General features: G+C 39.0%; 1 protein-coding gene across 2 annotated transcripts in view; it reads left to right on the forward strand.

The window, feature by feature from the left end:
- Positions 1-22,295, forward strand: part of lrrn2 (leucine rich repeat neuronal 2) — a 51,800-nt gene that overhangs the window by 1,149 nt on the left and 28,356 nt on the right. Inside the window, exon 2 of one of the 2 annotated variants that reach the window (XM_057361406.1) lies at positions 5-187. The exons of the other annotated variant lie outside the window; for it this stretch is intronic. The gene's annotated coding sequence lies outside the window, so the exon portion shown is untranslated. The remainder of the gene's footprint in view (positions 1-4; positions 188-22,295) is intronic. 2 annotated transcript variants of the gene reach the window in all.

The following is a 22,295-nucleotide window of genomic DNA, read 5'->3' on the forward strand; positions in this document are numbered from 1 at the left end:
GCAGTTGAATTTGCAAAATTCTCTCGGTCGCCACAACGAGCCTATTGTTATTGTCCTCCTCCACAATCTCCTCTGAGGGGTCTCGGCTCGTGGCGATAATCCTTCTCTGCCTCTTCATGTGTGGGGAGGAAGTGTGCGTGTGTGGGTGTCATGATGGAAGATCGGACCAACACACGTGAGATCGCTGGTAGGTGTCTTGATGCGTTATACAGCTCACGGAGAGAGAGAGAGAGAGAGAGAGAAAGAGAAAGAGAAAGAGAGAGAGAGAGAGAGAGAGAGAGAGAGAAATAGAGAGAGAGTGAGATAGAGCGAGAGAGCGAGAGAGCGAGAGAGAGAGAGAGAGAGAGAGAGAGAGAGAGAGAGAGAGATATTATTGTATATGTTTGTGTAATTAGAAAATATAATTGAGCATTAGGGAGGTGAATTCTATTGTATAAAGCAAATGCACAATTGTATGTTTTTTTTAAACTAAATAGTGTCGTTTCTGAGCTACTAGAGTAAAAGAGCAAAACTGACAAAATAATGATTATTTTCAGACAGGTTTCCAACCAATCGCCATTGCACAAATAAACACGTCCTGTCTCAAACTTGCATCATTGGTTAAGTCAATTTGGATGTGTTATGCTAGAACATTTACTTTAAAGCATAGTATAGCCTATATAAAATTGAGGAAATCAAATAGCATTTATTTATACTGTAGGCTTACTTGTAGGAGAATTATTTTTAACATAAAAGAAGAACTGGCCTATATAATGTCCCCCCAATGAGCAAGTCTGCTGAAAACCCATTTCAGTCGGATATTGAGTTTTAAAATGGAATGTTGGTGACATTGAATTAAACATTCCAATTTGTGGTGGAAAGTATTCTGACAGCTCATAAAAAATGCACACATACATCAATGAATAAATTCTTAATAAGTCGTACTAAGAAATTAAACACATGACTTGTCCTGACAACTAGACTGGAAAGATAATTGCATAGTTTGTTTATGGCACTGTTGATTAGTCCTCAGTGTTGTGTATGGGGGCATGATTACTAAATGCAAATATACACGTCCCACTTGCATGAGGGACCTCTATGAGCTTTGACATTGCATCACTGTAAACATTATTATCTTCAGAGTTCCTAATCATTTAGTGGTTTATAATAATTGCTAAGCACACCATGTGCCCGGTTTCACAGACAAGGCTTAAGACTAGTCCCAGACTAAAATGAAAGTTTGAGCTGTCTTAACTGAAAATAAATTGTCCTGACAGATGTTAAAATACGTCACTGCCATTGTTTAGTCTCAAAACGCACACCAGTAATGTTTTTAGCTAAGGCATTTCATTAAAAGCCACTTAAATATTCTAATTTAACTAAGGCATAGTCCTGGCTTAACTTAAGCCTTATCTGTTAAACCAGACTTAGATGTCTTTTTATGTGACATATTTCTATATGCATAGGTTGCATTTTTGTTAACATTTAAGATCATTGGTGTTTTAAAATGCTTACAGATCTAAATCAATCCTTATTCACATCTCATATACAGTCATCTCTAAAAATGTTTAAACTGTCTAAAACATAACATGCATTTTTACTTTTGCTTACTAGTTTTGGCTGAATGGTTCCACAATGAGCCTTCAACATCTGAATAACCTTTCTGTTTCAAAAAGAGGCACATTTTTCTTTAGATTATGAAAACACGCTGTGACCAAAAAAATGTTTAAATTGTTATTTTGTTAATCTGATGGGGTAAAAAGTAGACAGCAGTTTATTTGTTGATTTATTTATTAGCATCTAGTTCGAAAAGCTGTTGTTTCCGATATCTAGAAAATATCACTCCACATAACAATTCTACAAATGTACACGTAGACAGCATTAGTGAAAATGCTAATCACTGACACAGTGACTTTAATAACAAACTTGACAACGTGTCTCGTAATCGCCTTTAAAAGAGCATTTCATATGTGAAAATGGCCTATGATCCACAGTCAACAGCTACGCTGAGCTCTAAGACACGATCCCCTACAGTATCCTACTGAAGGGCAAAACACTGCCACAGCTCTGCCTTCTAAAAATAAAACCACTAGGGGCTGTATAGCTCTAAACAATTATTAAGGGTTATCTTTCAAATACAAATACAAACGCTCCAGCTAGCCTGCTCTCTTTGCCATTGTTCCTGTCCAGCAATAATAACACAAGAGTTTCATGATTTTTCATAGGGCTTAACCTATCTATGTCATCATCTTGCAGGTAAGTGCTGAAGTGTGTGTGTGTGCGGATGAGACTTAGTTCATCACATAAACATCTGTTAAATTGTTCTCATGTTAGCATCACTAATGAGCAGAGGTGGACGAAGTACACAACTTCCTTACTTGAGTGAAAGTACAGATACTACTGGTCAAATATTACTCCACTACAAGTAAAAGTTGTAAAGACAGATTCTTACTTGAGTAAAAGTACAGAAGTACGTGCTTTTAAAAGTACTCAAGTATTAAAAGTAAATTTCCTTTATGTCAGTTGTGCATTGTTTTATTGTCGTATACCTTATGCCTCTGAAGCAACCTACTGAATACACTGAGTAGCTCACAGTATCAGTTGTATTAAAGGAGTAGTTCACTTCAAAATTTGCCCCCATTGACTTTCCATAGTAGTTTTTATTCCTACTATGGAAAGTCAATGGGGGCAAATTTTGCAGTGAGCAACTCCTTTAAGAGCTTTATACTGTATGTTTAGCACACATATGTTTAGTTTAGATATAATCAATTTAGCCTAATTATCCTCATTAGCCCCCTAGGCCTATATGTATTTATGAGCAGTGTTCTTTTATTTTTTTAGCAGCTTTTTACCAGTAAGTAGTAAGGTTTTTGTAAATAATAAAGTGTAGAAGCCATGTGTTTGTTGGATTTATTACCATTTGTATTACCATAATTTAACTACAAACATAAACTATAGCTAGTATAATGAAACTATGGTATTTTTAGTTGCTGTGGTTTTACTAAAGAATATTAATTGGAGTATGGTTCCTATATATAGAAAATGGTAAATTTGTGGATACTGTGGTTTTACTGCAAATATCATCCCTGCTGAAAAAAAACAATGAATTTTTTAACTAGAATGAGATTTTTAAATTAAATTCCTCTTTGTAGTGTGTTTTGGGTTTTATTCCAATAGGATTTACCATCCCACCAATAGAATCCATCACATACAAGTAGACAACAAGTATCCATAATACAATTCCCATTATAACCATTAAATCCATTACATTTTCTGTTGTATTTTGCGCAGGGTTCTATTGTTTTTATTTCAACAGGAATACTTCAACTATAGTTACTTCAGTAAAAACATCATTCATTTTCCAAATCGCTTTAAATGATATAGCAGCAGATCAGAAGTTAACACGCACGCGTAGCTCAAGGTGTATGTGATGCTTATTTACCGTTTAGCCGTTATGCCGATCATTTTCATGACAATGTTTCTACGATCTTTGACTGATCGTAACCCACAGATGATTACACCACACTTTAACATGTGCCTTTTTCCTCTTTTAATGTTCTATTTGCCTTTTCAGAGCGCTATCAACGATGTAGCAGCGCCTACGTTTACATTAGTTTAGCGGGGAAGATCCCAGAGTTGCCAGATTTGCGTTAAAAAAATCTGCCAAATGGCCATTCAAAGCTTGCCGGAAAACCGCGAGCTTAGAAAAACTGAAATACTTGGCAACAGTAAAAGGTCCTGGCAGATCGCAAGCCAGATAAATTGCGCACACAGGAAACCCCGCTGCATAGAAACCATTTTCTACTTTTGGACCTTTTTATAAATGTAGTGGAGTAAAAAGTATGATATTTGTCTTTCAAATGTAGTGAAGTTAAAGTACAAGTACTCAGAAAAAATAATACTCAAGTAAAGTACAGATACTCAGAAAGTGTACTTAAGTACAGTACTCAGGTAAATTTACTTCGTTACTGTCCACCTCTGCTAATGAGCCGAAGGGTGTGACGGAGCAGATGCCTCCGAGTGAGAACGACGGAAAAAACGAGAGGTGAGGCTGTGAATTAAAGGAAGAGAATAAAAGAGTATGTGAAGGAGGAAAATATATACAAAACACCTCTGTTCCACCACAATACACCGGGTCTTCAGTATTGGCAGATGTTTCCATGATTAAGACGTTGAGACTGGTGCTGTTTAGCAGATATATCTGTTGTTGCAAAGACATGCCCATTTGACTATAACAGCAGGGTCGATTGTGTTTATTGATCTGCAACGAAGGCAATAGCATCTTGTGTTATTTACCACATGCAAACAGCTCTCTCACTCCATATGGTTGACAATGACATGCGTATCCTCAAACTGAATTAAACGTACGGCTGATGTCTTGTTGAACTTCTCATTCCAGCAATGTCTCTTGTCATTAATCTGCTGTAATCCCCCTTTTATTATCTTGGATTGTGTTTTGAACGAATTTAGATAATCCCTATTAAACTGGGTTTAATAAAAATGTATAGCAGCAACAGCATGGGTTTCATGTTAAAAGACTTTGAGGGAGAAAGTTCTAAAAGAATCATTAAATGGCGCCTAAATTAGACCCAGAATAATCGAGTTCCACACAAGTTCCAACCTTAATAACATACATAGATAAAATATCTGTCCACATTCACATTGATTCAGAGAAGGTCAGATGAGAGGCTTTGAGCGCGAGAAGTATACTTGCCAGTTTATTTATTTTGATGAGCCATATGGGATCATATACAGTTACTGTATATGGACAGCAGGCAGGAGGGTTGACCTCTCTCTCTCTCTCTCTCTCTCTCTCTCTCTCTCTCTCTCTCTCTCTCTCTCTCTCTGAAGCCAGGCTTGTCTCACACATCCACAGGCAAGGGCTGACTTCTGGCTACGCGAATGATCTCAGGGCAGGACAAATCACAGACATCTGTCTCATAGAGAATGACAAAAATTGCACTGTCACAACACAGCCCATCACTGCGCACGCACACAGACCGTCCACTGTATGTCTGATTTCTTTAGGCACACGCATGAACAAATCGTCTGAAGAAGCTTAGAAATCAAAGGGAATCACTGTGAATGACTGGATTGCAATGTAACAGCTTCGTGGGGTGTCTACATACGGCTCAATCCTCAGTCGTCCTGGAGGCATTCTATATAATGTAATAAAGTAGACTATAAAAATAGTATATTGCACATTGTATCTGCAAAGGCGTCGTATGCAACACTGTCAAACAGGGAAGCATTTTGTGCTGGGAGTGGTATGGATAGGTCTGAAGGAGAAGATGAACAGAGTGCTACTCATGAGCCTCAAGGGCATATCTGTGAATGAGCAAACACATCAGTCTGCCATTTCGCAGCTTGATGATGACCGCAGACAGTGACAGCGAAACAACTCGAACGGATTCATCAGGCGCGCAGCCATTAAGATTTCATTTTAAAGCTTTATTAGCTCAGGAGAACAATGCTGTCATACCTAGCTGACTTATTGGCAGAGCAATACTTATGGACCGTTTAGCGACTCCTTGATCTTATCGTTTCAAATTGTTGGCACTGACATACCTCATGCTAACGTTGCTTTCGTGTTTTGATAATATGTGACCCTGGACAACAAAACCAGTCTTATGGGTCAATGTTTAGAAATTGAGATTTTTACATAATGTGAAAGCTGAATAAATAAACTTTATATAGATATATGAGTTGTTAGAATAGGACAATATCTGGCTGAGATACAACCGTTTAAAACTCTGGAATCTGAGAGTGCAAAAAAATCAAAATATTGAGAAAATTGTCTTTGAAGTTGTTAATCAGGGGCACTGTGGCAGACCATCCACTCACAAAAATAAAGTTTTTATATATTTAAGGTAGGAACTTTACAAAATATCTTCATGGAACATGATCTTTACTTAATATCCTAAAGATTTTTGGCATAAAAGAAAAATCGATAATTTTGACCCACACAATGTATTTTTGTCTTTTACTAAAAATGTTCCCGTGCTACTTAAGACTGGTTTTGTGATCCAGGGTCACATATGAGAGATCAGCTTTGCTAAGCTTTACTCAGAAAAATGGGTTGTTTTTAAACCAGTCAAATATGGACAAACCAAACTGTTGGGTTTAAATGAACATTTATTGGGTTGTTTTAATCCATTGTTACGTCAAATATGGACATTTTCTATTCAAACCAATGATTCCAATATTGTTTAAATATTTATATGTCCATATTTTACCCAACTATGGATTTACAAAAATATACATATTTTGTTTAAGGTTGTTGGCCTCAGGGTTGAATGACACTATTTTTAAAATGCAATTCTTTATATACTGACTCATTTTTCTCTATTCACAATGCTCACTGCCCGATTAGCTGTCAATTGTGAGTGTTACAGAATTCTTTTGGGAGTAAGATCAAATCTTTGCTGCCTTAAAAAGTTTAGGAACAATAAACTTGGCTTTACAAGTCCATTCAACAAATTTTACATTACTTCAAGTCATCAAAATAAGTTAATATCAACTCACTGCTGGCCAAAATTTAAAAAGTAAATTGACATGACTTGTAAAGCCAAATTGATTATACTTATATATGTCTTATATTTTGAGAATATAAAAATCACAAAAGTGATTGGCACCATTTTTTTAAACTAATCATTGGCTTTTTAATTATAAGTTTAAAAAACTGCCTTTAGCCACCCATAGATGCTATTACTTACTTAAATGTAACTTTGGTAACATGGCCTACAGAAATGGGAACAATTCATTAAAAAGTAAAAAGTCCCTACCACTAGAAACGACAAAAATAGTCTGCTTTGTCTAATGGCTGTCTTCTCGGGCAAGCATAGTTATGAATACTAAGCCATCTCTTCTCATTAATTGCTCTCACAGGCAGCTTAGCCAGGGTCATCTCTGCATTTTCAACTCAGTCCAATTAATACTAATCACAGCATCAGACTGGCTGAGTGGGAAAGTTGCACAGTGACGCTGATCATCTTGGGAATTCAATAACAATGGAAAGAGTTCTGGCAACCTGTTTCAGAACATTGCCATCTTTCTTTAGTTTTTAGTCTTCAGCTTTCAAAGCCTTCAGACAATTCGTCGTTAAAATTCATTAGGGTGCCAGTTCCACAAACAGACCAGGTCTTGAACAGATGGACTTTTCCCCTTGTAGAATGGCCTAACATGGCAGATAAAGAGAGACAGACTGGCTGCTGTCTGCTGCAGCGGCTCAGGGCATTCAAGTAATATCAGAAGGTATGCAGCTGAATTATTTATGAGGAACCCCAGTACATTCAATTAAAAGGAAGAGACTCATAAACAGAACGCAGAGTGATTCTGTAGCAGATCAGGACTTACAAAAGCAGTGAAGGGAGAGAATATTTCATAAACTTCCATCAGAGAACAGGCATACGTTTCTTCAACCAGGGGTGCTTTTATGCAGTGGTTGATTTTAATTACCAACAGATTTAAACTTTTTTGTAAATTAAGGTTCTCATTAAACTGTCTTAAAACTTTATATCCACCACTGTAAAATATATATATATATATACAGTATATAACAGTAAAATAATTACATTTAAAAAACGAAGACGACATTATATTTTATTGAACATAATTGACTTTCAAACATTCTCCTGTAATGCACATTTAAGTCCACAGATGGATATTGTTAATGGTCAAATTAGGTAATAAGAATGTGAAAAGTGTCTTAAAGAGTGTTAAAAATTGACAAAAAGTGGCCACAGTTGAAGAAACACCCTCATTTTCCTGTTCTTGAGCAACTGGCACACACAGCGAAACATTTTTTTAGGTGAACCTAAATGAAAACATGAATTATGGCCTACCAGACAATTCTTAAATGAAACATATCTCTTGCTTATATGCAGCCCACGTAATGTTTACAGTATTCTTACCCAGCATCCTAAGACGTGCACGATTTTCTAATCTGCTCTTTTAGACCATATTTTACTCAGGCAGAACATTTATATCTCCTCCCATTTGAAGAGGAAAACATGCATGTTTATTACTCCATTCAGATGTACCCTTGCCCAACCATAGAAATTCAATTATTCCCACAAGCCAAGACCATTTAAGTCGTAATGGTCACACTGATATCCATAAACTGGATGGCCGGTCTCACTTCAGCACGCTGAAATTTCCATTACTGTGTTAGTCACGTTTCAAGGTTGGCATCCGTATTATGATATCAGAATTTAAATCCCCCCACCTCATGAACCACTGCATCTCTTAATTTCCTGATAAGCAACATAATGGTAGCATTTAATAAGAATTCCTCCATAATAAAAGCTTTCCCGGGCAACATTTAGCAAGAGAATGATTTGTGCGCTTACGAAAATAATTGCAAGGGAATATTTCATACCGCATACAACAGGAGAAGTAAACCCACAAACTGAAATATGAGGATGACATTTACATAAACTCTGAATGCAAAACAACTTCTTCTGCATATTAGATGATCTTTAGAATCATGTCCTCTCTGTAAATTGCATAGAAAAGCCTCTACCCAAATAGAGCCAGAGATGTTATTATACAAACCATCAGCCCTATCACACCGTAACAGACTGGCCAGAGGACTTATTTAAGACACACGGTTAAAGTGCAAGACAGGGATTTAGCTCCATAGTCAGCCCAATGGTAAGCAGTCAGCTATCTGCTGTAAAAATGTTCACACCAGTATAATAACCAAGTGGACACTGGCAGGTTTGCTAAATGCCTCCCTAGACAGCAGACAGTTACATGTAGGTCTCTGAATAAATATGGGTTAACTTCAGGGCACACACTCAAATGTCTCATCTTGGCATATACACTAATGCCCATGCAGACCGCTTGCTTTGGCTGGAGGGTGGCGTTCCTTTCTGAGAACAATACAAATCTTTCTTTTAAAGAGGAGTAATTCCCATTATTCCGAGCGGGAGCGCATTGAGGACCCTCTGCAGAGTGTCAGTGGGAATAAAGAGCTTAATGAGTGACACAAATTGAATGTTGTTCCACTCGGTCCGGGAAGGTAGAGGAAATTGAGGCAAACCTAATGAGCAGTCCGTTCCCTGCAGCGACACCTGACATCAATGGCTGGTGACAGGTCTCGTGGCGAGTGGAGAAGCGGGGAGGGGATGACTTGCCCCTGTTTTGCCCAGCGCCAATGTGACATGATCCGTCCTGCCACGGGGCATCTGTACCCGGTAAGGGACTAAATGCTGCCCCTCCCTTCCCCTTCCTGCATCTCCTGAAAGATTCGGATGCCTTTAATTACCTCCATCAACATCACTGCGCGCACGCACGCACACGCTCGTGCGCTCGCACATCCCCTTCGCCCCACGTGGCCAAAGGCTATGGATGAAATTGAAGAGATGGGTTACTGCACATTCACACAGACTTTGTGGCATGTGGAAGAGAAGCAGCACTTGTTTGTTATCGCAATGCATGTTAACATCCCCACGGACCATCAAACGCACGTCCTTTAAGCTTCTGGGCCAAATGTGTAAACAAACTTACGCAAGCCTGTTTGTGCATGATTGAACAAATGCAGATATGTGCTTTACAAGGGAATGGAGATACAAACATCTGCAAAGTCAGTTAATATCAAATATTTGGAATGAGCCATTTTTATCATCATCAACTGCATAAGATTGCTCCGAAGAGAACTACTGTAGTTTCAAATCTTGGACCATATCTTTTTTGTGTTATATATTCGAAATAATAATAATTCCAAATATAAGCCTTTTCTGACTAAAATATTTATGAAAAAGGTATTGTAAATTGTATGAAGAACAGGATTTGAACCATTTCGATTTTACTTTCAGCAGGGTTACCCAGTGTAAATCTTACGCTAAAGTTAAACCTATCTTGTTGCAGTGCCAAAACTAGCTAAGACAAAAAAAAACTGCAATAGCCTTTTGGTTTGTGTCTGTTAATTAAAAACGAAATATTGTACTTGGCACAAAAGCCAAAGCAACCCGTTTAGTAGGTTGGCAAACTTTTAATTAAAAAAGTGTTTTTCATTCTTCAGTTCTCCATAGATATCATACATCCGTGACTACCCAGCATAGCGGTGCTGATAGGTAACGCATTGATCTAAATGACACGCCTGACGCTGACGTCTCCCCATTTTACACTCCTTACCTTCCTTCGCTTCCATTTAATTTAATGTGCCATCCTTTGCCTTAGAGCACGCTATCCTTATCTGATTCATTGAGCCATTTAAACGCAAAATTAAATTATATTCTTCAATACGCCTGTTTCCCAAAGAGAAAGTTATGACCAGACCATTTATTAAAAGCAGACAGTTCTCATCTCAAACTTCCGCTGATTTACACAGACCCATCACCGATATAAAGACAAAAACGATCTGCCCACAGTTCACAAAACCTTTCTCCAAGAAGGTTTGGATGATGGAGAAACCCCTCAAACGCAGCAGGGTTCTGTAATAAGTCTGATTACACACAGGACGTAATTGGTAGGATCTGGATGGATCCACACACTAATGTAAACTAATTTGTCATTTGGGGATTGCGCCAAAATGATTTCCCAAACACCTTCATGCAATTAGAGTGCAGTTGCAAAACATTCAGTTTGGGAGAAGGAAGAAAGGAGATTTTCTATGCAATCGGATGCAATACGGGTCAGCGTTAATGCGCAGGGAGTACGGCCCACAAATCTTACTGAATGCTAGTACCATGTGGCTGTCAGCTGAGATCTATCCAGCTCTTATTGATGTGTAGACAAATACAGGCAGCATCAGGGCTGGAGAATTTTATTGCCCTCTTTATGGCCAGACATGTAAAAGGAGCGAGAAGCTGGGCACTTTAACGGCCTATCGTGTAAAAGGCAAGCAACTGTTGAGTAAAATAAAGGAAGACATTCACAGGTTGTCTGTTGAAATATGTCCGTCAGAAGAGTTGTACAAGACAGGCAGAAAAAAAACTTCCATAAAATCTAATCACAAGAAAGATTTCACTTGATGTTTGTTTCAAGTGTTACATTACATAAGCTATCATTTACAATTGAAAAACACCATTTGTAAACTTAACCATATAGCTTTAATACACGCATTACTCATCCAGAACCAATGAGGTCTATAATAATAAAAGAAAGCTATCCATTAGAATTTTCAATCATTTTGCACATGGACTCTCATTTGTTTTTGAGCCAATCAGCTGAGTGATAAATGACATATCAGCACTAACCACTATGCTGCAGGAAAAGGACAATTTCGATTGGATGATGCCATCACAAGAAAGCACACAATTTGCTATATGACTTCCTGATAATCCTGATAACACACAAGGCATTACAATTCTTCTTTATGTACAAAAAGTGATGATATGTCAAAATCATTTGGTGATAAGAATTGGTCAGACGTTTCTCCTCACGCTAGTAGGGTTGTCACAGTACCATAAACATATATAAACATACCAAGTAGTATCATGGTGCTGTGCCATGTTCATAATTGAAATCTAGAAAAAAACCAAATTTCCTTATTACACAGATATAAATGAAATATTTTGCATTTACTATAGTATACTGTGTTATACTGTACATACTGTAGTCTCAGCCTCAGACGTCACGCCCACAGACCCTTGGCTAAACGTCTGATGCATAAGGCACACTTTTCTGGAAACACTTCAGCACATTCGAAGTCGTCATCTGATTGGTTGAATTTCACAGGATTTCCGGGAGACATGCATGTCATGTTCTTTAACGGTCCGCCTGGAAACAACAAAGCCTTCTGATCTAAGAAGTAAGCTGTCGTGTTTACAATGGTTGCTATAAGAATTCATCACGATCGACTAAATGCTCAATTCTTAAAAGTATGCGAGGTTCATGGCATAAACTTATAATAATCATTGTTGTTTCTGTTAACTTTTGACACGTTTGTGAATGTACACCGGTCTGTTACTGCGGGGACATTTCCACTCCTCTAAACAAGACGCGGCACACGAAAGGTGATTGCTTGCTTTACCTGTCAGTCATATGGCCTCTTGGGTGGGCCTTGGCCAAAGAAAGAGGAGAAAAGTTCCAGACCTTCAGTATGAAGTATGAAGGTCTGGCTACACGAGACTATACTGTACATTACAATGTTTTGTGGTATTAAATGTAGTAATTTAATAAGTTGTAGCAAATAATGTAGTATACTTGAATATTTTTTATGATAAGACTCAAAAACACTACTGTCTATGAATTTTGGTAAAGTTTACTGTAGTAAATAGTTACTAAAATACACATTTTTCATGTGGGAACTAATTCAAATGTGCGACAAATTTCATTTATACAGCAATGTTTTTAAAAGGAAATGTTAGGCTTACTTTAAATGTGAAACTAAAGCAACCAGTAGGTGGCGGCAATTGTTTTTGAGTCAGCGAATCGTTCCACCATTTCGTTCAAAACGACTGATTTATTCAAGAACGAAGTAACCTGTCCTGATGAATGACTCACTGAATCATTATCTCGTCCAAATCGTTCAAAACACGAGAAACAGCACAAAAAGGCAGATGTAAGTGTTCAAATGAACGTTAATGCGCATATACAACATTACTTACATTACGTAACATTACGGTACTACCATTTACACCGGTACACCGTGCAAGCCTACTCTGTATACATAGGCCTGATATTGCTTTTCTTACCAGTAGTCTGGAGGAAGACACACACAGCTTTGTAAGCCATTAATGATGAGAAAGGAAATCCTGACTCAAATCTAATACATTTCTCTGACCCTAAGCATGTGCTCTTCGAAAGTCTTCCTGTGATCATTGAAGAGAATGAAGAAAATGTTAAACATTAATTAAAAATGCAAATTTTGTACCAGTGTTCAGGTGAAGCTCAGGTGGTCTCTTTAGGCCTAATATATAATATAGAGAATAATATACTACAATAATATAGCCTACAGTATTAGTCAGTGGTGGTCCCAGACTGTAAATTTGAAGTAACACAAATTCACATATGACAGCCACTGTTAAAAGTTCAATGTTATAAAAACAAAAATAATAAAAGAAGAATTTCCATAAGTCTGCTGACAGGAGTATTACTAAGCTTGAGAGTTAAATGTGAGGGTCAGTGGTGTTAGTCAGTCTGGGTCAGTCTGCCTCAGGTGCTCTATCCCTGAAACATTTGGAAGATGAACTGAAGCTGGTGTTCTCTTTTAAAAGCGGGAACTTCATCCATAATGAATGAGGAAGCAGCAGGCACAGAAAACTGTTCTTTATGTTAAAGTTTTGACTTTTTAAGTTTAAATTTTCTAGGAGCTGATGGAATTGGTTCATACAGTATATTTTAGGGAGAAAAATAGGTCAGCATATTTTTTTCCTGTCTTTTCCAGCAGCAGATATTTAAGCAGGGTAATCGAATGGGAAAAACAGATTTAAATGGCATATAATGTATTATGCATATCACAAATGCTGGGTAGTCTATCTGCCACACAAAGTTATATGTACACTAGCAAAAAAACAAACAAAAAAACAAAGAAAGAACAGATCGGGTGCAGAAATATATGGAAAACGTGCCCTCAGTGAGCTAACATTTCTATAACATTAGGTCATTTAGCAGACGCTTTTATCCAAAGCAACTTACAAATGAGGTAAACAATAGAAGCAATTGGAACAGTGCAGTAAAACTGGTCTCATATAGCCTTCCACAGTATACAAAGCTAAGTTTTTTTAAGAAAAAGAGTAGAGAAGAAATAAAAGTCAGAACTAATCGGTCAGGTGCTGACGGAAGTGATGTGTTTTCAGCCGATTCTTAAAGATGGCTACAGAATCTGCTGATCTTGTAGCAGCAGGCAGATAATTCCACAAATGTGGAACAGATCCAGAGAAGGTAACGTGAGAGTGATTTTTTCCCTTTTTGGGATGGCACTACAAGACGCCGTTCATTTGCAGAGCGTAGGGATCTGGCGGGTACATACAGTAAATCTGAATTAGCGAGTGAAGATATGGGGGTGCCGAACCAGTGGTGGTCTTGTAGGCCAAGAGCAGAGCTTTGAATTTTAATGAAGAGAGGAGGGACATTTGTTCTCTTCGGTTCATTGAAGACCACTCTTGCCGCTGCATTCTGGATCATCTGTAGAGGTTTGATTGTGCAAGCTGGGAGTCCAGCCAGTAGCACATTGCAATAGTGAAGTCTGGACAGGACGAGAGCCTGGACTAGGACAGGAAAGGTCTAATTTTTTAATGTTGTAGAGGATGAATCTACATAACCGGGTGGTGCTGCCAACATGATCTGTGAAGTTTAGCTTGAAATGCCAGGTGGAGTTGTGTATCATCCGCATAGCAGTGATAGGAAAAGACATGTTTCCGAATGACAGAACCTAGGGATGTAATGAATATGGAAAAGAGCAATGGTCCAAGCACTGAGCCCTGAGGCACCCCTGTATTGAGATGTTGGGACTCAGAGACCTCACCTCTCCAGGATACTGTAAATGACCTACCTGAGAGGTAAGACTTGAACCATTGTAGCCTTGAGGGTCAAAGGCAGCCGATGGATCTACTGTAGTAAGATGAATACAGATGATTTAGATGATGCTCTTGCCGGTCTCAGGGCTTCAATGACCGAGAGCAGTGTTGTCTCTGTGGAATGACCGATCTTGAAACCAGGCTGGTTGCTGTCCAGGAGGTTGTTCTGCATGAGAAAGGAGGAGAGCTGGTTAAATACAACACGCTCAAGAGCTTTGGAAATGAAGGGGGGAGAGATACCAGTCTGTAGTTATTTAACAGTGCAGGATTAAGAGTGGATTTCGTCAGTAGCGGGGTAATACGGGCCTCTTTGAAGACTGTGGGAAATGTACCAGTGGTGAGTGATGAGTTGATAATGTAGGTCAGAGCAGGAGCAACCGCTGGAGAGATGGCCTGGAGGAGATGGGTGGGGATGGGATCTAGCGGGCAGGTAGTCGGGTGGTTCGAAGAAATGACCTTGGAAACTTCATCTTCAGATAAGAGAGCGAAAGCAAGCATGTGTCGGGGGGTTTGGGCATGTTCAAGAGGCGGCGGCGCAGAGAACTGACTGCTGATGGTGGTCGTTTTCTTTACGAAGACGCAAAATCATCAGCTGTTAAGTCCGATGCAGGTGAGGGGGAAGGTGGGCAAAGAAGAGCAGAGAAGGTTTTAAAGAGAGTACGAGGGTCAGGCGAGTTGTTGATTTTAGAGTGGTAGTACTGAGTTTTCGCAGAGGAGACATTAGCAGAGAAAGAAGAGAGGAGAGACTGATAGAGACAGAGGTCAGTAGGATCTTTAGATTTGCGTCACTTTCTCTCAGCAGACCTGAGCCTGGTGCGATGGTCACGGAGAACGAAGCGTGTGTAGTTTCTGGAGAAGTTAGGTCGAGATCAACAGTGATGAGGAAGTGATCAGACCTGTGCAGCGGGGTGACCTGAGAGTGATGAGTGGAGCAGTAGCGTGTGTAGATAAGGTCTAGTTGATTACCAGACTTATGGGTTGCTGAAGTGGTAACGCGCTTGATGTCAAACGACGCAGTCAGGTTGTTGAAGTCGACAGCCTGTGGTTTTTCAAGGTGGATGTTGAAGTCTCCAAGTACCACCAGAGGTGTACTGTACCATCCCCAGGAATGGATGACAGAAGCACATCAAACTCCTCCAAGAAATGTCCAAGCTGACATGGGGGACGATATATGACTACAACATGAGTTTTAACAGAGTGGATGACAGTAACAGCATGTGACTCAAAGGAGATGTTGTCACATGAGGGTGCTAGCAGTTTGAATTTCCAGTCATTAGGGATAAGTAGACCGGTTCCTCCACCCCTCCCTGATATGCATGGGCTGTGGGAGAAAGTGTAGTTATTGGAGAGGGCGGCCAGTGTGGCACTGTCCTCTGGCTTGATCCAAGTTTCAGTAAGTGCTAAAAGAGAAAGACCAGAATGTTTAGCAATAGCTGTAATGAAATCTGCTTTGTTTACAGCAGATTGGCAGTTCCATAAACCAATGGGAAATGTAATTGAGGTAGTTGGGGATACTGAAAGAGTGTGCAGATAATTAGCATTGCGTTGCCTTCTACGTGATACAGGTGATTTATGAGTTGTAGTGACAGTAAGGATTTGAAAACACATAGTCAAAAGCGGAGAATAAGGATGTACAAGACGAACTAAAAAAAAGATGACAATCAATAGAAGTGCAAAAAGTTAATACTCAAGTGCCTTGTCGGTGTCCTTGCTCGGTGGAGTCAAGCAAGTAGAGTCGATGGTCTTTACACTCTTCGGTCTTCAAGCGATGAGGGCTGCCGCGACCACTGCCGTGGTGGTTAATCACACTTCTATACCCGTCTCTACACACCTTACAATATCCCACAATATACAAGTGAAACCAGCACGAGACTAGATGAGAACAAACGCGACTTCAACACGTGACACGGCGGTGGTAAACAAGGCAACGTTTCCTAGCAACGACACTGTGCTAAACTCAATAAGACAAAAATCAATACACTAACGCGCTTCTGTTGACTTCTGCTGCTAAACTGCTTCTCTTTCTTATAAACTTTCCCTTTAGCATGTTTTGTACTATGGCCAGTAGAATGTAGTCAAATGTCCCTTTGAATAATAGCTGATCAGAGGATGGAGAAGCATCTGAGTGACAGCTCTGACATTTCAGCACAGCGCCAGGAGAGAGAGAGATGCAGATTGAACGAAAGACCCCTCAGGTGCCCCCTCTCAGCGAGCACTGGAGAGGAACATTTGCATTTAATTGAATGAAATGGACATGCAGCGGCCTCACCCCCACTCACCTCCCCCTTTTTCTTTGCCATCTTCATTTCTATGTGGAGTCCCACTCAAATCGCACTGCATAAATCTTTATCGGTTAACGCAGACAAGTGGCACAGAGGGCTATAAGCACTAGTAACAGATAGTACTGCGGCTTGGCTTTTTTCCTATTGTATGAAAGCTGCTTAGCACAACAGATGATCATTTTGACTGACTGTGGACCCTGGGTTTGGCTATCATTACCATGTGCATTGCTGCCAAATGATAGCAATGAAAATTGCAGTGATACAAATTTTAATCACCCAGAAAGCTTGGTTATGCACATAGCAAATCTGGTTTAAATGGGTCAACTTGGGTTCATTTAGGACTCTAGAGAAAAGTATGGTGAATGTCAAAATCAATCTGAATTCGCAATACTTTTTTCTAGTAGATTAGGTTGTATACAATAGCATTGATTAACAGAATAGTTGAATTATGAATTATTAATAAGTAACAATTAAAGACTTTTGAAGCAATGTTAATTTTAGAGATGCACCAATACTAAATTTCTCCACCGATACTGATAGCCGATGCTGATTCTAAGGATTAAAGGATAATATAATCATATGGCGCGAATACGTGTTTTTCTGTGTCTTTGGTGTGTTATAAGTTGCCCGTAAAATTGCAAAAAATTAAGTGTCGGAACAAAAGATGCATTCTATCTAAAAGCGAATGCTCACCCAGACCTGACTTAAACTCCTCGTGTAACCACACCCCCACAAATCTATGTCAGTTTGTGGTATGATTTGACTAAGACCGCCCAAATGCAAGTAGGGTGGGCGTACCTGTCAGTACAATTGCTTTGAACCTGATGTTTCAAATATGGTAAGAGGCGTTACATTTCTGTCACACGCTTGCAGTATTCGACCAATCACTACACACTGGTTACCTGGCCAATCATAGCACACCTCGCTTTTCAGAGCGATGAGCTTTGTAAAAATTCTGCACGTTTCAGAGAGGCGGGCAAAGAGGAGATACAAACATGCACGGTATGTGGAAAATACAGCGATTTTGAACCTTAAATCGTGTATACGCATTGCATTACATCTAAAACAAACGATAATATTCGTTTTAGCCGTGTCATATGACCCCTTTGAATTAATATTTATTAACTTTATGAATGTTATGTCAAATGTTATGTCAATTCTAATACTGATTATTAATATCAAACATCAAACTGGTGATGTTTCTTAATATTTTCTACAGAGCACAAATTCATTGCTGTTTTCTGTCCTCTTATGATTAACAGGATATATTGGTCCTGATCATCGGCTGTTTTTAAACCATCGGCCGGTAGCCGATAGTGTGAAAAGTAGCTTTTATAGACCGATGCCGATATATCGGTGCATCTCTATAGTCAATTCATATTTGTATGTTTAACGTTAAAGGTCAACATTAATTCAACAGTGAACAATGATATATTTAAACATTACATTACCAAAATTAGTAAATACTACTCAAATGTTGGCATCAGTATAAAAACAATTATACAGCATCAAATTTATTTTAATATTAAATAATATAATACATTTATTTCATATATAAAATTATAACATTCTAAAAAGTAAATTTTATCAAATTATTGATATAAATTATTTAATATTTAATTTTATTTACAGTAAAGTTGACATGAAAAATGAAGTGGGATGGGCTTGCATTGACTGTCGAATCTCAATCTCAATGTGTCAGAGCACAGGAACCACTAAGCCACGGCTCTAACTCCAGTAATCTATACTTCATTTATGAAACCATGTGGTACAGCATGTGAACACCTGTTAAAATGTACTAAATCTGTTTTGTGCGCAGCTAGCTACTTGCACAACCATCTTGTGGTTCATAAAACACAATCTATAAACTTTTGCCATTATAACCAATTTGTTGCTGCTGTTAAACACATCCCTGGCCGAAACATGTCATTTTTACAGAGAGCTTGCAATCATGCCGTAATCGATGTGAATTTACAGAAGGCAATGTAGAGCCTATAGTGAGTGAAAATCATAGTGTTTTCCAAGTCCTGTTATCTAACCACTACGCTACTGTTTAAAGTCAAGGCCTCACATAACTGAAGCACACCGAGAGGGAAAGTGTCACCTTTTCCACCATCTGTTTGAAAAATCAGGCACTGTGATCAATTGGACCCAGATAAAAACAATAGAAAGCAGAAATTACAGTGTGAGGAGTTGTCTCGGCCCTTTGGCCAGCCAATTACACAAATGCCATTGATCGCTGTAGCTCTTTTGAGGCACAAGTCATGAGGATGGCCTTTTTGAATGGGTATGGATTTTTCTCCACTGGTTTTCCCTTTTCGACTCCAAAAGTAGGGATTGAAGCCAATGAGAGAGGACAGGCAAGCTGACTCACCGGAGGTCGGCTTGTTACAAGGTCTGATCAACGCAGCCATGGAGGGTAACATTGTAGAACTGAAGGCCTCTGTGGGTGGAAACAGAGCCTCAGATACCCACAGATTTTACACCATTTAGAGAGCTGGGCTAAATATCCCAGAATTCCTGTGGACAGAAGGTAAGTCGTGGGTGAGATACACTGTAAACCCAAATTAGTAAACAGAACTTAAGTTCATGAACTTAAAAACAATTTATTTTAGAGATTAAATATTTTGATTATGTGCTACTTAAACATTTTGATTACAGTTAAATTAAAAGTTCTTATTAGGACTACTCAATAATTTTCAGTTACAGTGACTTAAAAAATATCATGGCATTAAGTTAACATGACTTAAAAAAATAAGTACACAAAGAAGCACTTTTAAGTTGCGTGAACTCAATATTTATTAGTTTCTTTGTCAATTTTTTTAATTACACATAACTCAAAAAACTTTGACACACGAAACTCAAAGTCGCATGGCTCAATACTTAATTGTTTTGAGGCAACTCGTTGGTAGGTATGGCCATGTTTTCAAATATTGTGTTGTGTAGTGAAACAGGAAGATCTTCTGGACCAGCTTTAAACGAGTGTTGATTATGTTATCTGAAGTGGTCTATACTTGGAATGCTTCATCTTCAGATCAAGATACAGTCCTTAAAAGTATAATGAGTACAAGTATCGGCGAAGTAGAGTATGTCATGTAATAAGTGTAATTTCAAGTATTCTTCTGAGAAGTACACAAAAAGTAGACTGAAAGTATACATTCTTCATTGGATAAAGAAGTATAGCGCACTTGAAAAACTTTTGTAAGGGTAGGTGGGGATCCGCTTATACATAAACATTTATATAAATGCCATATTATAGAAATAGATCAATACCACATTAAAGAAAGTAAGCACACCGGTATCCAAAATACATACTGTATTGTTGTCTTTCCAGCAGGGATGTGTTTGATACCTCACACAAATAAATCTCGAGAACATATACCTGCATCAATACACTGCCCATTATAACAAATTAGACAACAGCATCCAAATATCACAGTGTCTCTTAAGAATGCTGCCACTCGAATGCAAAAACTCACAGTTTAAAGCGTTTTACCTCTAAACCTTCGTGTGTTATGGCAGTTTAAACTAATCTCCCTTTCACAAGAGAATGTCAGCTCATTACTGAGAAGTCACAGTAAAATGTAGTGCTGTCAAACTGCAGACGGGGGCAGGGTATCACCAGCTCCATGTGCGGCATTCCGACAGTCTCCCACCAGGGACGGATTATGACTCTGGTGTGCCCTGGGCACGGACGTTTCAAAGGCTCCCCGGCATCATATTTTACGAGAACAGTGTTGCACCCATGCCCAAATACACAGGACTGAGGGAGCGGTTCGCACAGAACTCATCTTTGCATCTAAAAACGCATGACACAGCACTCAGGAACGGTTTGGAAAAAGCGCAGCGTAAACCGCGAGGGTCTCGTGGCACTCTTTTGATAACAGAAATTGTCAAATGCCAACTTGCTATTGTAAGCAAAAGCTTACGACACTTGTCCCGCCTTCGGGGTCTTCTGATTGGTCAACTGCTGTGGAACTGACATTGATGAGCTGCCTGCGCTGCGTGTAAAAATGTAAATTATTTCAATTTGAGAAAGCGTCTTAAAACCATGGCGCTAATGTGAGAGACGCTAACGGTTAAACACGTCCGTCTAGACTAGAGCGTGTTTACATAGAAAAACTATATAAAAGTAGTTCAGCAAAATAGAAAAATGTCTTCTGTGTAAAATGCAGAAAAACTACACAAATTGGTTTATTCACATTTCGCCGTAATCAACACCTAAAAAAAGCTTCTGACCACTCCAACTTATATTACGTAGGAGTAGGCTTGTTCCTTGCATAATTTAAATTTAAGACGACGAGCATTTAACAGTCCGTGCATTACAAATGAAGCAATATCAATCACCAAAGCATTTAACGTTTTATTGGTTTTAACTTAACTGAGAGGTTGTTATTTCCTCAAAACTCTTCCACAACAGTTCTGTCTCACAAGACTGCATTCAATGGCCATTAAAGACAGCGAACTAAGATGTCTTTGACACGTTTCTGTGGTTTTAAACTCATTTTGTTATTTTGCCGCCTTCTGTCTTCTGCACGTGACTTCTGCATGCTTATATTACACAGTGTTTTTTTTACTCGCCTCTAGATGTCCCTCTCAACAGCGCGGCAATGCATCAGGATTATTTATTGGATTTATTCTTCGCTACGGTTAATACTTCACAACTGCAAAAATAAACCCTTAATTCCACAGTATTCAGCACTTTTTTATTGAATTTTTTTATATATATATTAAATTTGCCAGGGCCCCCTGCAGGTCTTGTGCCCTGGGCACGTGCGTTAATCCGTCCCTGCCTCCCACATGACTCCACCGTTATGTGTGGAGGATTTGACTCATCCCGTGGAGAGAAACCCCAGTTAAAATCCTTGCCGCAATGAACGACGTGCACTAATGATTAATAATTGCGTTTAATTAGCCTTCGACAGTTAGCCCTCATATCTCGGTGAGTTGATAAACACGCTTGCTCTGGCCCTGACAGATTCGTTCATTAATCTTCTCCCAAACGTGGTGTGCGAGGCAGGTGAAGGCTAGTGAGTCTGCAAAACGTGGGGCGTGTGTGCGAGCGCGTGTTTTACATGCTGCAGTGACAACCTACCTCAACACTATGTCACACTGAGGTAAACCAAGCTTGCTGGAGTTCTTCTTTCTCAGGGCTCTTTCTTTTCCATTTGATCTTGACAACAAAGCAGACACAGGCTCTCCTACACACCTAACTCGCCTCAGCTTTGCTGCCTGGAATGAACCACAAATCACAAGATGACATTTGAAAAACCTAGTGTTGTGACATCTTATATGGTCTTCTACTACGGCAGAAGGTTGTGTTGCCTCCATTTGCTTGAGACATAGCTTCAAACGCCTTGAAGAGAAATGACCACAGTATTTCTGTCTTTATGTTCAATTAAAGAGCAGCGAATTACCAAACATTCTTATAACATCTCCTATGAAAAATGTCAAAAGGTTACACGATCATTTTCATATAACTTGTGCAACGTGGGTTTTTTCCCTTCAACTAAACCAATGTCAGCAGATATGACTGTCAGAATGATTGTCAGGCAGAGAGCAGTTC

This window comes from Triplophysa rosa, linkage group LG20, assembly GCF_024868665.1.
Source record: "Triplophysa rosa linkage group LG20, Trosa_1v2, whole genome shotgun sequence".
Taxonomy (NCBI): Eukaryota; Metazoa; Chordata; class Actinopteri; order Cypriniformes; family Nemacheilidae; genus Triplophysa; species Triplophysa rosa.